The sequence below is a fragment of the Cherax quadricarinatus genome, chromosome 71 (genome assembly GCF_038502225.1).
Source record: "Cherax quadricarinatus isolate ZL_2023a chromosome 71, ASM3850222v1, whole genome shotgun sequence".
Taxonomy (NCBI): Eukaryota; Metazoa; Arthropoda; class Malacostraca; order Decapoda; family Parastacidae; genus Cherax; species Cherax quadricarinatus.
Window position 1 is genome coordinate 20,950,639 of NC_091362.1, and position 17,500 is coordinate 20,968,138.

General features: G+C 44.2%; 1 protein-coding gene across 7 annotated transcripts in view; it reads right to left on the bottom strand.

Annotated features, from left to right (window-relative positions):
- The window catches only part of Shab (Shaker cognate b), a 260,520-nt gene that overhangs the window by 143,981 nt on the left and 99,039 nt on the right, over nucleotides 1–17,500 (bottom strand). The window contains exon 3 of one of the 7 annotated variants that reach the window (XM_070100116.1): nucleotides 484–517. The exons of the other annotated variants lie outside the window; for them this stretch is intronic. The gene's annotated coding sequence lies outside the window, so the exon portion shown is untranslated. The remainder of the gene's footprint in view (nucleotides 1–483; nucleotides 518–17,500) is intronic. 7 annotated transcript variants of the gene reach the window in all.

The window sequence follows — 17,500 nt, forward strand, 5'->3', positions numbered from 1 at the left end:
CTGTTTGAGGGGTCACAGACATTTCCCTTTCACTCACACCTCTCTCTTGCTCTCTCTCACCCCTCACTCCACTATAATGAATCGGTAAGGCAATCGATCGCTTCCCCGTTCATCCAGGAGTGAGTTCCCTCAGCTATCGCCAACACTGTTGATCCCCAAACAAGCCTTCACTATTTATATTTACCACTACTGACTCCTTCCTGCTCACTTCAATCGTCCCTCCCAATATCCATTAACCCTGAGACCTTTAATGTTTGAAGGGATGGAGGAGTAAGCCAGTAGAAGGCCTCGGTCAGATGACCAAAAGCACCAGCTGCGGGTTATCATATGACTAAGACGCGTGTCAGGAAACACTTGTCTTGTTTCCTGACAAATTGTACCTAACCTAACCTGGCACATATTGTACTGCTTTACTTAGAGTTTGTGGCCTCTCATACGATTTTCTCTGTATTCTCTTGTACCTCACAACTTTCCTCTTCCTACCTGGATGTCTGCTAGAGTAGATCTCAAGGTCAACCTGTCGGAAAAACACTCATGTTTAGTAGAATTTAAAGTGATCAGAGATTCAGAGTCATTCACACACACAGTCTTGAGGAGGATCCACTTCCATAGCCTCGACCAATACAGTAAGTTTGAGGTGGTCAGTCCCTCAGCACTTAAGAAGTGTTCACCTCCAGAGCCTTCACCAACAGTCTCCAGGTGTGTTCCAGTAACTCCTCAAAGGGTGCAAAACTCTGTACCGGATCCGTTTTGCCAATAACATTGGAACTCAAAACACAAACACTGTCAAGGAAGCCTTGTTGCAGTCACCAATTCTGACGATAGACCAATAGTCATTGTTTACCTTCTTTGTCTCTACGCTATACAGCAAGGTAACCCCAGCTTGACGATATCAGAAGCCACTGTTTACCTTCTTTGTTCCTATGTTACACAGCAAGGTAACCCCAGCGTGACGACACCAACAGTCACTGTTTACCTTCTCTGTCCCTACGTTACACAGCAAGGTAACCCCAGCTGCAGAGACTATCCTCATTACCAGAGTGATCGTAATTATCAGCCTATAAAATAAAATTTGACTTGAAAGAGAATTAATTCAATAAAAGGATTTTTGTAACCACTTCGTACAGTAATCAGCGCTAAGCTGCAGTCGTAACTCAACGCTGCGGGGTAGTTATAGGCAGGATAGCCCCAAAAATGCTTCAGGCTGGATTGCATCAGGATAACTCCAAAATAACTTCAGGCAGGATAGCTAAAGAGTATCTTCAGGCATTCTCACTACACGTTAGCTATAGGATAGCTTCAGGCAGGATAGCTCCAGGATAGCTTAGGGATAGCTTCCAGTAGGATAGCCAGGTATCATGGTGAAAGCTCATGAGTCAGAAGGTACGCTCTCCACCACTCACAGAATAAGCTTCACCAAGCCTGCCAATCAGCGCCTGGCTGGAGATCAAAATGGAACGTGACTGGTTAAAGTATTTTGGCCAATCAGAGGCAGCAAGTGGCGTGTGGGAGGCAGATAACGCACCATTACGATGGGTTATTTTAGTCCTGATTGCAGGCCATCAGGTATCGATAGGAAAACTATTTTCGGGGGAGGAAATGTATGGTGCTTGGTTATGGAAAAACTGCCATTGATTGTACACACACATACACACACACACACACACACACACACACACACACACACACACACACACACACACACACACACACACTCACACACACACACACACACACACACACACACACACACATGGGCATACAAAACACATACACACGCCCACACACAATACACACACACGCCCACACACAAAACACACACACGCCCACACACAAAACACACACACACGACCACACACAACACACACACACACAGGACCACACACAAGACACACACACGCCCACACACACACACGCCCACACACACACACACACACAAGGCACACACATACACGCCCACACACACTCAAGTCTCCCTGATTTAAGACTTTATATTACGGCTTACAACGGGTCTTACTCTGAGACCAGACCAGACCTTCTTAGCGGACCTAATTCCAGGAAGCATTGTGGGTGTGTGTACTCACCTAATTGTGGTTGCAGGGGGTCGATTCATTGCTCCTTGCCCCGATGTGTGTGTGTTATTCCCTCCAGTAATTAATATATTACACACACACACACACACACACACACACACACACACACACACACACACACACACACATGATAACGACATGTGTGTGTGACAAGGTGGACAAAGACAGGATGTTCCAGAAATGGGACACAGCAACAAGGGGACACAGAAGTTAAAGACACAGATGAATCACAGGGATGTTAGGAAGTATTTCTTCAGTCACAGAGTAGTCAGGAAGTGGAATAGTTTGGGAAGCGATGTAGTGGAGGCAGGATCCATACATAGCTTTAAGCAGAGGTATGATAAAGCTCATGGTTCAGGGAGAGTGACCTAGTAGCGACGAGTGAAGAGGCGGGCCAGGAACTATGACCCGACCCCTGCAACCACAACTAGGTGAGTATACACACACACACACACACACACACACACACACACACACACACACACACACACACACACACACACACACACACACACACACACACACACACACACATACACACACACATACATACATACATATACATATTTTTTTATTATTATCACACTGGCCGATTCCCACCAAGGCAGGGTGGCCCGAAGAAGAAAAACTTTCACCATCATTCACTCCATCACTGTCTTGCCAGAAGGGTGCTTTACACTACAGTTTTTAAACTGCAATATTAACACCCTTCCTTCAGAGTGCAGGCACTGTACTTCCCATCTCCAGGACTCAAGTCCGGCCTGCCGGTTTCCCTGAACCCCTTCATAAATGTTACTTTGCTCACACTCCAACACCACGCCAAGTATTAAAAACCATTTGTCTTCATTCACTCCTATCAAACACGCTCACGCATGCCTGCTGGAAGTCCAAGCCCCTCGCACACAAAACCTCCTTTACCCCCTCCCTCCAACCTTTCCTAGGCCGACCCCTACCCCGCCTTCCTTCCACTACAGACTGATACACTCTTGAAGTCATTCTGTTTCGCTCCATTCTCTCTACATGTCCGAACCACCTCAACAACCCTTCCTCAGCCCTCTGGACAACAGTTTTGGTAATCCCGCACCTCCTCCTAACTTCCAAACAACGAATTCTCTGCATTATATTCACACCACACATTGCCCTTAGACATAACATCTTCACTGCCTCCAGCCTTCTCCTCGCTGCAACATTCACCACCCACGCCTCACACCCACATAAGAGCGTTGGTAAAACTACACTCTCATACATTCCCCTCTTTGCCTCCAAGGACAATATATATTATATATATTTATATTTATATATATATATTTGTATATTATATATATATATATATTTATATATATATATTTATATATTATATATATATATATATTTATATATATATATATAATATATATATATATATATATATATATATATATATATATATATATATATATATATATATATATATATATATAAGCGCAAAACCTGTAAGGGGCATAAAGAGCCTCGGGTGAAGAGGAGGCTATCAGTTTCTATCCCAGGAAAGGTGAGGCAGCTCTGATTCCTTAGATCAAAAGCCCATCACCAGCAGCAAGGAAGAACCTTTTGGAACTCCAAGTAGAATATTCTCGAGTATACCTGGAGAGTATACCTGGAGAGTATGCCTGGAGAGTAAGCCTGGAGAGTATACCTGGAGAGTATACCTGGAGAGTATACCTGGAGAGTATACCTGGAGAGCATACCTGGAGAGTAAGCCTGAAGAGTATACCTGGAGAGTATACCTGGAGAGTATACCTGGAGAGTATACCTGAAGAGTATACCTGGAGAGTATACCTGGAGAGGGTCCGGTCTGTGGCCAGACCTCCTCTTCACAACTTATCAATAGATCTAAAAAATAAATTACTGTATTACTAAATAGAGAAAAAAAATTTTAGTGAGAGAGAGAGAGAATACAGCTGCAGTTTATATTTCTAGTGATATTACAAAATATTTAAAGTTGGTGCCTTGAGTATTCAGCATTTTCTTGATCCAAGGAAGTGGATCAGAATTCCGTTTTCCAGGCAGTGTGTGACCCTCACCTCTGGATTTATGCTATTCCTTGAATACCGAAGCTAGTTCGCACCGGATGGGTGCCAGGCACCCATGCACCTAGAGTGCCTTGCTTCTTGCCTCACGAAATCGTAATTAACCACACGACTGTAAGCAAACCTCCGAACGGGAGTTGGTTTGAACTCATGGCGAGTGTGTTCTGAAACTCTGGATACCAAGGGCTACCTTGATACACAAAAGAAGTGATCCAGCTGAGGTGTCTCGCAATATACTCAACCCTTGCTAGGTTGGTTTGAACAGGCCAGTGCGTTAACAACTCGGCCAGATGGCTCTTATAAGGGTCCTGGTGAGTCTTAGAGCACTGTTATTGCGCCTCCCTCCTCACCAGCTTTGTGATCAAGGGCTTAGAAAACCGACATTTTGGAATCTTTATCGAGGAAGCATTTCGCCAGCCAGTGGCGTCTTCAGTCTAATACAAATAAAAACGGTGGAAAAAGAAGAGTTTGAGGTAAGCAGTCCCCTCAGCCTGGACTGGAGTGTCAACAATGATGGTCAGAGTGTCAATAAGGATGATCGGAATCAATGAGAATGGTCAGTGTGTGAACAACCATCCCACAGTCATTGTTTACAAGTGTAAGAGGAATCCAAGCTGACGCAGCCGCCGCACAACAACAATTCCTCAAGACAGCATTGTTGTATCATTACCACAGAAAAGTCAGTGCAAAGCTCGCAGGAAACACGCGAGCACGACTCATAAAAACGCAGAATGAAGCTAGAAATGACCTTTCTTCAGCACCTTACCTGCGCCATTCATTATGTATTTACATTATTTAGCTAAAATTAGGGTCACTAGTACACGGGGCTTCTAATCCTCTCTAATCAATGGTGCTGATAAAATCAAGCATCTTCGAAATGTAGTCAAATAAGCGAGAATCAGTGATTTATGGTTTTATTTAAGGCACTGGCCGTCTCCCACTTGGGTTGAGTGGCTGAAAAGTAAAGAGGAAACACATTCACCGTCATTCATTCAATTGCTGTCTTGCCAGAAGCGTGCTGACATAACGGCTTAGTTGACCCTCTGAAGTCCAGCATCCCCACATCTCCTTCCAGAACTGCTACATCCTCAACCATCCCTCAGAGTACAGGCACTGTACTTCCCACCTCAAACACTGCAACATTCCCACCCATCCTTCAGACTGCAGGCACTCTGAAGGAGTGTAGAACCAGCATGAAATATCTTCAGTAGATTCCCATTCTAGAGCTTCTTAGGTTCCACCATGCCACTTCTCCACTTACTGTTAAAACCCAGAAGAGATTAACCTCACTGAGTGAGCAAGGTGAACCAGTGATATACAATAACAACATCTGTATCCTCTTCTTAGTGTTACTCACTTTAGTTTAGTAAAATAACAGAAATATTTTTATGTTTATCTTCTTATTAGCAGGTACATGAAAGAGAGAGAGAGAGAGAGAGAGAGAGAGAGAGAGAGAGAGAGAGAGAGAGAGAGAGAGAGAGAAAGAGAGAGAGAGAGAGAGAGAGAGAGAGAGAGAGAGAGAGAGAGAGAGAGAGAGAGAAGAGAGGAGAGAGAGAGAAGGGAGAGGAAGCTGGAGACAAAGCAGTAATAAGAGAGAGGGGTGGACCTCCCTGGCCAACTTAGTGGTCTGATGGTCTGGACCACTGCCAGATAGACCACATGATACCAGCCAGCAACGCCTACACAGAGGCAAGGTATTTGTGAGTACAGTCAGCTACTGTGTTGGTCTAGAGATAACAAGACGGAGAATCGAGTCTATAATACCTTCTCAGTGACCCACACGAGTTACAATATATTTATATATATATATATATATATATATATATATATATATATATATATATATATATATATATATATATATATATATATATATATATATATATATATATATATATATATATTAATTTATTTGATAGATGTAAGAAGCGGCCTTAATGACCCTCGTGCAGTTGATAAGCTTGAAACTTGAGAAAACAAGAAAAGCGCATCAAAGACCTTTACTCCTGCGCAGCTGGTCCACCAGAGACCACAACTACTGCGCAGCTGGTCCACCAGAGACCACAACTACTGCGCAGCTGGTCCACCAGAGACCACAACTACTGCGCAGCTGGTCCACCAGAGACCACAACTACTGCGCAGCTGGTCCACCAGAGACCACAACTACTGCGCAGCTGGTCCACCAGAGACCATAACTACTGCACAGCTGGTCCACCAGAGACCATAACTACTGCACAGCTGGTCCACCAGAGACCACAACTACTGAGCAGCTGTTCCACCAGAGACCACAACTACTGCGCAGCTGGTCCAAAAGAGACCACAACTACTGCGCAGCTGGTCCACCAGAGACCACAACTACTGCGCAGCTGGTCCACCGGTTCATGAATTTCACGCGGCATTAAACTCAGGTAAGTGACGCTGTAAATCTGCTCACCAGCGAGGGTTAAATATCGAGGAGCCCATCAGGTGATAAGTGAATCAGGTTCAGCAATGTGGAACCACCAGCACTCAGGATCAACCAGCACTCAGGATCAACCAGCACTCAGGATCAACCAGCACTCAGGATCAACCAGCACTCAGGATCAACCAGCACTCAGGAACAACCAGCAGTCAGGATCAACCAGCTACAACAGTCAGTGATGAAACTACAAGTTCACAAGTGATGAACTACAAGTTCACAACTAACAGCACTCAACTAACCACCAGCACTCAACTAACCACCAGCACTCAACTAACCATCAGCACTCAACTAACCACCAGCACTCAACTAACCACCAGCACTCAACTAACCATCAGCACTCAACTAACCACCAGCACTCAACTAACCACCAGCACTCAACTAACCATCAGCACTCAACTAACCACCAGCACTCAACTAACCACCAGCACTCAACTAACCACCAGCACTAAACTAACCACCAGCACTAAACTAAACACCAGCACTAAACTAACCACCAGCACTCAACTAACCACCAGCACTCAACTAACCACCAGCACTAAACTAACCACCAGCACTAAACTAAACACCAGCACTAAACTAACCACCAGCACTCAACTAACCACCAGCACTCAACTAACCACCAGCGCTCAACTAACCACCAGAACTCAACTAACCACCAGCGCTCAACTCACCACCAGCACTCAACTAACCATCAGCACTCAACTAACCACCAGCACTCAACTAACCACCATCACTCAACTAACCACCAGCACTCAACTAACCACCAGCACTCAACTAACCACTAGCACTCAACTAACCACCAGCACTCAACTAATCACCAGCACTCAACTAACCACCAGCACTCAACTAACCACCAGCACTCTACTAACCACCAGCACTCAACTAACCACCAGCACTCAACTAACCACCAGCACTAAACTAACCACCAGCACTCAACTAACAACCAGCACTCAACTAACCACCAGCACTAAACTAACCACCAGCACTCAACTAACCACCAGCACTCAACTAACCACCAGCACTCAACTAACCACCAGCACTCAGCTAACCACCAGCACTCAACTAACCACCAGCACTCAACTAACTACCAGCACTCAACTAACCACCAGCACTCAACTAACCATCAGCACTAAATTAACCACCAGCACTCAACTAACCATCAGCACTAAACTAACCACCAGCACTCAACTAACCACCAGCACTCAACTAACTACCAGCACTCAACTAACCACTGATACTCAAAGACTCTACATCAAAAGAACTGGATCATCTTCCTCTTCCTCGGATCGAATCCTATAGAAATTGCAAAAATGGAACGAAAAAACCTTGAACCTAATATTATAAACCTTGAACCTAACATTATAAACCTTGAACCTAACATTATAAACCATGAACCTAACATTATAAGCCTTGAGCCTAACATTATAAACCTTGAACCTAACATTATAAACCCTCTGTAATTATGCTCCTTATTTCAGTCTGTTCTGAGGAGGGTCGCAGCTTCGGATCGAAATATGAAGGTCTGCATATTTTGTCTTGATTCTTGCTGTTAGTTAGGATTTAAGTCTCGTCAGTCAGATCTCTGGTAGATTTTTTTTACGTAATTTTTCATGCCCTGGCTAAAGCTCTGGGGCTGTGTTCGTAAGCCACGATTCGTGCAACATTGACTGGTGCATACACACACACAGGCGGGGCCCCGAGCTGTTGATCGACCCCTGCAATAACAATTAGGTGAGTACACACATACACACACATTCGACCCCAGCATCCACAAATAGATGAATTCAGTTCCTCTCTCCCATATCACCCGGCGGAGGAAGAGAAAGAAGAGGAGAAGGAAGAGAAAGAGGAAGAGAAGGAGGAGGAAGAGGAAGAGGAGGAGAAGGAAGAGGAAGAGGAGGAGGAGGAGGAGGAGGAGGAGGAGGAGGAAGAGTAAGAATACCTGGGACCCCAAGACACAGTTTGGAAAACAAGATGGGAACAATACTGTGTTTGTCCGGTAGTTTACACTGGAAAACTTGGTATACAATGGTAAGATCTCCCCATTGAGTTGACGAGAACAAGAGAACCCAGGTGCAGAGGCCAAACCTTCTCTGTGAGTTGACAAGAGCAAGGGAACCCAGGTGCCGAGGCCAGACCTCCTCTGTAAGTTGACGAGAGCAAGAGAACCCAGGTGCCGAGGCCAGACCTCCTCTGTGAGTTGACGAGAACAAGAGAACCCAGGTGCCGAGGCCAGACCTCTATGAGTTGACGAGAACAAGGGAACCCAGGTGCCGAGGCCAGACCTCCTCTGTGAGTTGACGAGAACAAGGGAACCCAGGTGCCGAAGCCAGACCTTCTCCGCATGCATGAGGTCTCCCGCCCGCCTCAAAGAACACAAGAGATATCTTCAAGAAATGAAGAGGCTGCGTGGGTACACTCCCAGTCATGAATCATTCACAACTTATAGAGTTCCTCCCACCTGAGAGATTTGTTTATTTATCATGCGAGTGTGCATGACGGGAGGGTGTGGAGCTCTCTAAGTCTGAGAGATACGATAAGGTGTTGAAGAGTTTTCTTTGTGCGCCTGTGAGAGATTGGAAATTGAGAGATGTCAGGTGTTTAAGTAGCATTAACTTCTGCTACCACACATGTAAGAAGTTCCTGGTGGTGTTGAGTTCAGTGTCTGTACTCTGAAGGATGGGTGAGGATGTAGCACTCCTGGAGGTGGGAAGTACAGTGACTGTGCTCTGAAGGATGGGAGGGGATGTTGCAGTCCTGGAGGTGGGAAGTACAGTGACTGTGCTCTGAAGGATGGGAGGGGATGTTGCAGTCCTGGAGGTGGGAAGTACAGTGACTGTGCTCTGAAGGATGGGAGGGGATGTTGCAGTCCTGGAGGTGGGAAGTACAGTGACTGTGCTCTGAAGGATGGGAGGGGATGTTGCAGTCCTGGAGGTGGGAAGTACAGTGACTGTGCCCTGAAGGATGGGTGAGGATGTAGCACTCCTGGAGGTGGGAAGTACAGTGTCTGTGCTCTGAAGGATGGGAGGGAATGTTGCAGTCCTGGAGGTGGGAAGTACAGTGACTGTCCTCTGAAGGATGGGTGAGGATATTACAGTACTTTAGAGCACCAGAGTTTGATAAATACTAACACCATATAAATATTAAGTCAATATACCCCAAGAAACCCAAAAACTGTAGCTTTCAGTCATACTTCCTGCTATTGAACCCTGGAAGAACCAAAACATACGGCTTGATTCAGATATGTAGAGAGGATGGAACAAATGAAGATGACTTCGATTGTGTATAAATCTATATTGGAGGGTGGCGGGGTAAGGGTCGACCTAGGAAAGGTCGGAGGGAAGGGGAAAAGGTTTTGTGTGCGAGGGGCTTGGACTTCTAGCAAGCATGCGTGAGCGTGTTAGATAAGAGCGAATTGAGACAAATGGTTTTTAGGACTTGACGTGCTGTTGGAGTGTGAGGAAGGTAACATTTATGAAGGGATTCGGGGAAACTGGCAGACCGGACTTGAGTCCTGGTGATGGGAAGTACAGTGTCTGCACTCTGAAGGAGGGGTGTTAATGCTGCAGTTTCATAACTGTAGTGTAGGTATGCCTCTGGTAAGACAGTGATGGAGTGAATGACGATGAAAGTTTTTCTTTCTCGGCCACCCTGCCTTGGTGGGTGACAGCCGATGTGTTAATAAAAAATAATTTTGGGGAAGAATAACGGATAGATATTTTTTCCTTCCATAAGAAGTGTGAGAGATGTATGTTAGGATATCTATCGTAGAAGACTATACAGCCAGGAGCTGTGGCTTAACCCTTCAGCACCCAGATAGGTAAGTACAGCTGTGGCCAACAATGAGGAGACAGATCGTATAGAAGTCTCAGGGCCCATCCAGAGAGGCAAGTAAGTGAAGTTGTTCTGAAAAATGTGCCAGAGTGCAGCTGCGAGGTCGTTCCTTCTGGTAAACTAAGATTGACTGAGCGCAGTACGTAATAAGGTTGTCTCTTGACCAGGAGCTAAGCCAGACTCGGTTAAATTAGCAAAATCTGAGCCTCGCCTAATCTGGAAAACATGGAAGCTAAAACGGATTACGTACACTACCACAGAATCTGAATCTCCCTAAGTCCACAATAGCAGAAGAGCATCGCGGTCTTATCCCAAAATCTTTCTGCCGTCGAGCACAACTCAAGAAAAATGACAAAATGGAATTCTCTCTCCAACTCCCTCACACAATACAACATATCTCTTGTGTTGGCGAGTGTGTCCCATTAGACTAGTGTGTGTGTGTGTGTGTGTGTGTGTGTGGTGTGTGTGTGGTGTGTGTGTGGGGTGTGTGTGTGGTACTCACCTAGTTGTACTCACCTAGTTGAGGTTGCGGGGGTCGAGTCCGAGCTCCTGGCCCCGCCTCTTCACTGATCGCTACTAGGTCACTCTCCCTGAGCCGTGAGCTTTATCATACCTCTGCTTAAAGCTATGTATGGATCCTGCCTCCACTACATCGCTTCCCAAACTATTCCACTTACTGACTACTCTGTGGCTGAAGAAATACTTCCTAACATCCCTGTGATTCATCTGTGTCTTCAGCTTCCAACTGTGTCCCCTTGTTACTGTGTCCAATCTCTGGAACATCCTGTCTTTGTCCACCTTGTCAATTCCTCTCAGTATTTTGTATGTCGTTATCATGTCCCCTATCTCTCCTGTCCTCCAGTGTCGTCAGGTTGATTTCCTTAATCTCTCCTCGTAGGACATACCTCTTAGCTCTGGGACTAGTCTTGTTGCAAACCTTTACACTTTCTGTAGTTTCTTCACGTGTGTGTGTGTGTGTGTGTGTGTGTGTGTGTGTGTGTGTGTGTGTGTGTGTGTGTGTGTGTGTGTGTGTGTGTGTGTGTGTGTGTGTGACACGTACTCAACACACCACAATATACTTAAACCTCATTTCTAAGGATCCAGCCATACTTTCTCTTCAAACTTTTCTCAAAGCTTGCTTTTATCTCGAGAGTGAGAAGCAAGCTGGACGGAGTGAGTCTGAGGGAAGAGATGAAGCTGTTGGCGCCAGTTTAGTGCATGGTTGTCTGCACGCCAGATTACAGGCAGCCTGTACGCCAGTTTACAGGCAGCCTGTACGCCAGATTACAGGTAGCCTGCACGCCAGACTACCGGCTAGTTGCTCGCTTGCATTTGCCACAGCAATCACCGCTGTTGCCTGCATCATGCGGGTAACCCCGACTGCTTCTCGCTGTTTCCTTGTTGTAAGAAAGCTGGACTTCACGAGGTCTACGTGCAGCACCAGCTGTTGCTACGTGCAGCACCAGCTGTTGCAACGCCAGCTAATTCAACACCAACTGTTGCAACACAAAAGATTGCAACACCAACTTCTACAACATAAGCTATTGCAACACCAGCTGTTGCAATGCTAGTTGTTGCAACACCATCTGTTGCAACACCATCTGTTGCAACACAAACAGTTGCAATAGCAGCTGTTGTATTACATGCTGTTCAACACAAACTGTTGCAACACCAGCTGTTGCAACACCAGCTGGACCTAAATTTGAAGCTGTCAAACCACCACCAGCTGCTGCTAAACCTTAGCTTTACACCACCAGCTGCTGCTAAACCTTTAGCTTTACACCACCACCAGCTGCTAAACCTTTAGCTTTACACACCAGCTGCTGCTAAACCTTTAGCTTTACACCACCAGCTGCTGCTAAACCTTTAGCTTTACACCACCAGCTGCTGCTAAACCTTAGCTTTACACCACCAGCTGCTGCTAAACCATTAGCTTTACACCACCAGCTGCTGCCAAACCATTAGCTTTACACCACCAGCTGCTGCCAAACCATTAGCTTTACACCACCAGCTGCTGCCAAACCATTAGCTTTACACCACCAGCTGCTGCTAAACCATTAGCTTTACACCACCAGCTGCTGCTAAACCATTAGCTTTACACCACCAGCTGCTGCTACAACAAGTTATGGTTTACGACCCCGGAAAAGGTGGGGTTTACGACTAAAACTCCAGAATCCTCCCAACCATCAGTCCATCTGGCTACAAGTCTGCGAGCCAGCTGGGAGTCCAAGTCTGCGAGCCAGCTGGGAGTCCAAGTCTGCGAGCCAGCTGGAGTCCAAGTCTGCGAGCCAGCTGGGAGTCCAAGTCTGCGAGCCAGCTGGGAGTACAAGTCTGCGAGCCAGCTGGGAGTCCAAGTCTGCGAGCCAGCTGGGAGTCCAAGTCTGCGAGCCAGCTGGGAGTCCAAGTCTGCGAGCCAGCTGGGAGTCCAAGTCTGCGAGCCAGCTGGGAGTCCAAGTCTGCGAGCCAGCTGGGAGTCCAAGTCTGCGAGCCAGCTGGGAGTCCAAGTCTGCGAGCCAGCTGGGAGTCCAAGTCTGCGAGCCAGCTGGGAGTCCAAGTCTGCGAGCCAGCTGGGAGTCCAAGTCTGCGAGCCAGCTGGGAGTCCAAGTCTGCGAGCCAGATGGGAGTCTACCTCAGGCTGGGGATGGGTATATATGAGGATACCAAACCAGGTGAACGATAGTGTTATACCTCAGAAACTAACCTTAAGCTAATTAACAGCCAAGACTTGTCTCTCAATTCTTGGTTTGTGTAAGTGGATCTTCCTGACAACAGTGATGCCACAACCGTGCTGACAACAGTGGTGTTATCATCTTACTGACAACAGTGATGCCACAACCGTGCTGACAACAGTGGTGTTATCATCTTACTGACAACAGTGATGCCACAACCGTGCTGACAACAGTGGTGTTATCATCTTACTGACAACAGTGATGCCACAACCTTGCTGACAACAGTGGTGTTATCATCTTACTGACAACAGTGATGCCTCAACCTTGCTGACAACAGTGGTGTTATCATCTTACTGACAACAGTGATGCCACAACCTTGCTGACAACAGTGGTGTTATCATCTTACTGACAACAGTGATGCCACAACCGTGCTGACAACAGTGGTGTTATCATCTTACTGACAACAGTGATGCCACAACCGTGCTGACAACAGTGGTGTTATCATCTTACTGACAACAGTGATGCCACAACCGTTCTGACAACAGTGGTGTTATCATCTTACTGACAACAGTGATGCCACAACCGTGCTGACAACAGTGGTGTTATCATCTTACTGACAACAGTGATGCCACAACCGTGCTGACAACAGTGGTGTTATCATCTTACTGACAACAGTGATGCCACAACCGTGCTGACAACAGTGGTGTTATCATCTTACTGACAACAGTGATGCCACAACCGTGCTGACAACAGTGGTGTTATCATCTTACTGACAACAGTGATGCCACAACCGTGCTGACAACAGTGGTGTTATCATCTTACTGATAACAGTGATGCCACAACCGTGCTGACAACAGTGGTGTTATCATCTTACTGACAACAGTGATGCCACAACCGTGCTGACAACAGTGGTGTTATCATCTTACTGACAACAGTGATGCCACAACCTTGCTGACAACAGTGGTGTTATCATCTTACTGACAACAGTGATGCCACAACCGTGCTGACAACAGTGGTGTTATCATCTTACTGACAACAGTGATGCCACAACCGTGCTGACAACAGTGGTGTTATCATCTTACTGACAACAGTGATGCCACAACCGTGCTGACAACAGTGGTGTTAGTAGATTGTGACCAACACATTAATCTGAGACCGTTAGATTGCTAACTATAAGAGACAAATAGTTGAAATTGAGAGAAATGATAATAATACCAACGATCCCTCTTGGTATATCTATTGTTTAAACAAGTATACTGAGGGAAAGTGGTATATATAACTAACAGATGACAGGATGGTATGCAATATCATCTTTCCTGTTCGTCAACGGAGATACCTGTGTGTCACACGTATTGTATGTATGTCTGTTGTATGATTGATATATATTCCAAGAAATGACAGGTATATATGTCTTATATATGACTGATGCGTATCTATCAAGTGGCTGGCTGCACCTAGTTACAACCTTATTTAATATACATTGTATATGCAAAGATATACTTTCGTATGCAATACAGTGCGTTGTAATGTCATTTAATAAAGAGAATTATGTAACCGTGTATATTCTTTTTTGAAGCAGCAATAACATGAAGGTATATATATGTGTGTGAAAGTAATTCACTGGGGGAAAGTCACACTGACTTTACTGATTTGTTGTTGAAGACAAGTAAAGCCCCTTAGTGTATTCCACAAATTTATGTGACTTCGAGATCATGTCTGGGAAAATCATTGGAAGATTGTCCTTAGTAAGAGTCATGTTCACTTCTTTCAGTGTGTGTGTGTGTGTGTGTGTGTGTGTGTGTGTGTGTGTGTGTGTGTGTGTGTGTGTGTGTGTGTGTGTGTGTGTGTGTGTGTGTGTGTGTGTGTGTGAGTGTGTGTGTATTAGTACACGACGAAAGGTTAGGTATCTCTCAGTGTGTATAAAGCAAGAGGTGTGTAGCTCTGAGAGTACATACAAGGACAGGTGTGTATCCCTCTATGTATTTACCCTAAGACAACTGAAATCCCTATTTAAGACATTAAAGTATTCTTGACTGGTGGTGTACACTACCAGTCAACAAGCTTTATGTGTAATAATAACTGTAATAGCTGGTAATACTTCACAAGGATCGTTAACGTTGTGTGTCGCCTGTTCACCACCAGTCCAGAATACTTTAATCTCAACTAGTGGCATTAAAACAAACTCTCAGCGCATATACACAGAAATATACACCTCACTGTGTATACACCCTCCCTAGAGTGCTTTCCATGCACTCTGGAAAAAATTATTTAAAAAACACTCGCTAAACAAGGCAGACACGCAAATGAAATCAATGTAGTCACAATTTGCTTTAGTTCCTCCCTTGGTTATTACTCCCTGGAATAATAATCTCATCAACAGTCTAATTGACAGACGAATTATCCCTTTGTAATCCCATTGTTCCAAGGTGACTCGTGAAAATCATCAAAACGAAGGAATACTCGCAGTCAGTGTCCGGTCAAGACTCGGGGGAACTGGCGCTTGCTAATCTTGAAACTGATTAATAACTGAGACGAAAAATTAAAAAATAAATGTTGGTCTCGTGAGGGTTAAGTGTATGACCCTTACGGGTTTAAGGCTTAGTTTGATTATAGCACTGGCGATGAGTGCATGTTGAGAATACTGATATGTTGCAAAGGAGACGAGTGGGTAGGGCAGAGACGAATGTTGCAAAGAAAGCTTTTTACTGGAGCGACGTTCCGTTCTGTGCAGAGCTTTACCATGTCATGTTTGGCTCTGAGTGGAGCGTTATGAAGTTTGGCTCTGTGTAGAGCTACCTTGGAACCATCCTGGTGGTGGCTGTTAGGTGTCGTGGTACATAGGGAGGTACTTAGACTTACTTGAATCTTGATTCACAGACCGCTTGCATGATCCTTTTGGTACATAGGTACGTAGACTAACTTGACTCCTAATTTCCTGACCGCTTGTATGATCCTTTTGGTACATAGGTACGTAGACTAACTTGACTCCTAATTTACTGACCGCATCTGAGTTCTTTTCTCATTTCCTTTTTCCACATGTCGACTGTTTTGATTTAAGAACCTTGCTTCTCGTGTATGTAACATACAGATAAATGCCACACTTGCTCCATTAAGTGACTTCAACCCACCATACACATCATCTACGGTGTGTTTTGGTAACTGCAACACCACACCTCTTTGGTTAGAGGGAAAAAATTCACCTGACCCTTGTAGGGTCAGGTGACTAATTTGTGGAATCCAGACTAACTTAGACTACAAGATGCTTGTGGTAGAGTATCTTTCGCCTTATGTACTATACTTGAATTCATCTACTCAGCCTGTTATAGCAGGCCAACACGGGACTGAGAGAGAGAGAGAGAGAGAGAGAGAGAGAGAGACAGGAGGCTGTTATCGCATCTTCCACACGCACACAGTTGTTTCCGACAGCCGGTGAGAAGCCGCCATTGCACCTGCAGCCTGGCTTACAGACTTGCAGCAAGCGTTCAGCTGGTGCATCCCAGGCTTGATCACCAGCTGTAGTCTCATTTAGGCATGCCTCAAGGATTTGTGGACATAATTCAAGTTTTCTAGTACACACGCTTAGGATTATTATTATTATTATTATTATTATTATTATTATTATTATTATTATTATTATTATTATTATTATTATTATTATTATTATTATTATTATTATTATTATTATTATTATTATTATTATTATTATTATTATTATTATTATTATTATTATATTATTATTATTATTATTATTATTATTATTATTATTATTATTATTATTATTATTATTATTATTATTATTATTATTATTATTATTATTATTATTATATTATTATTATTATTATTATTATTATTATTATATTATTATTATTATTATTATTATTATTATTATTATTATTATTATTATTATTATTATTATTATTATTATTATTATTATATTATTATTATTATTATTATTATTATTATTATTATTATTATTATTATTATTATTATTATTATTATTATTATTATTATTATTATTGTTATTATTATTATTATTATTATTATTATTATTATTATTATTATTATTATTATTAATTATTGCTATTATTATTGCATGATTCACTGGTAAAGCTCAGAGCTCAGATCTTGCATGATTCACTGGTAGAGCTCAGAGCTCAGATCTTGCATGATTCACTGGTAGAGCTCAGAGCTCAGATCTTGCATGATTCACTGGTAGAGCTCAGAGCTCAGATCTTGCATGATTCACTGGTAGAGCTCAGAGCTCAGATCTTGCATGATTCACTGGTAGAGCTCAGAGCTCAGATCTTGCATGATTCACTGGTAGAGCTCAGAGCTCAGATCTTACATGATTCACTGGTAGAGCTCAGAGCTCAG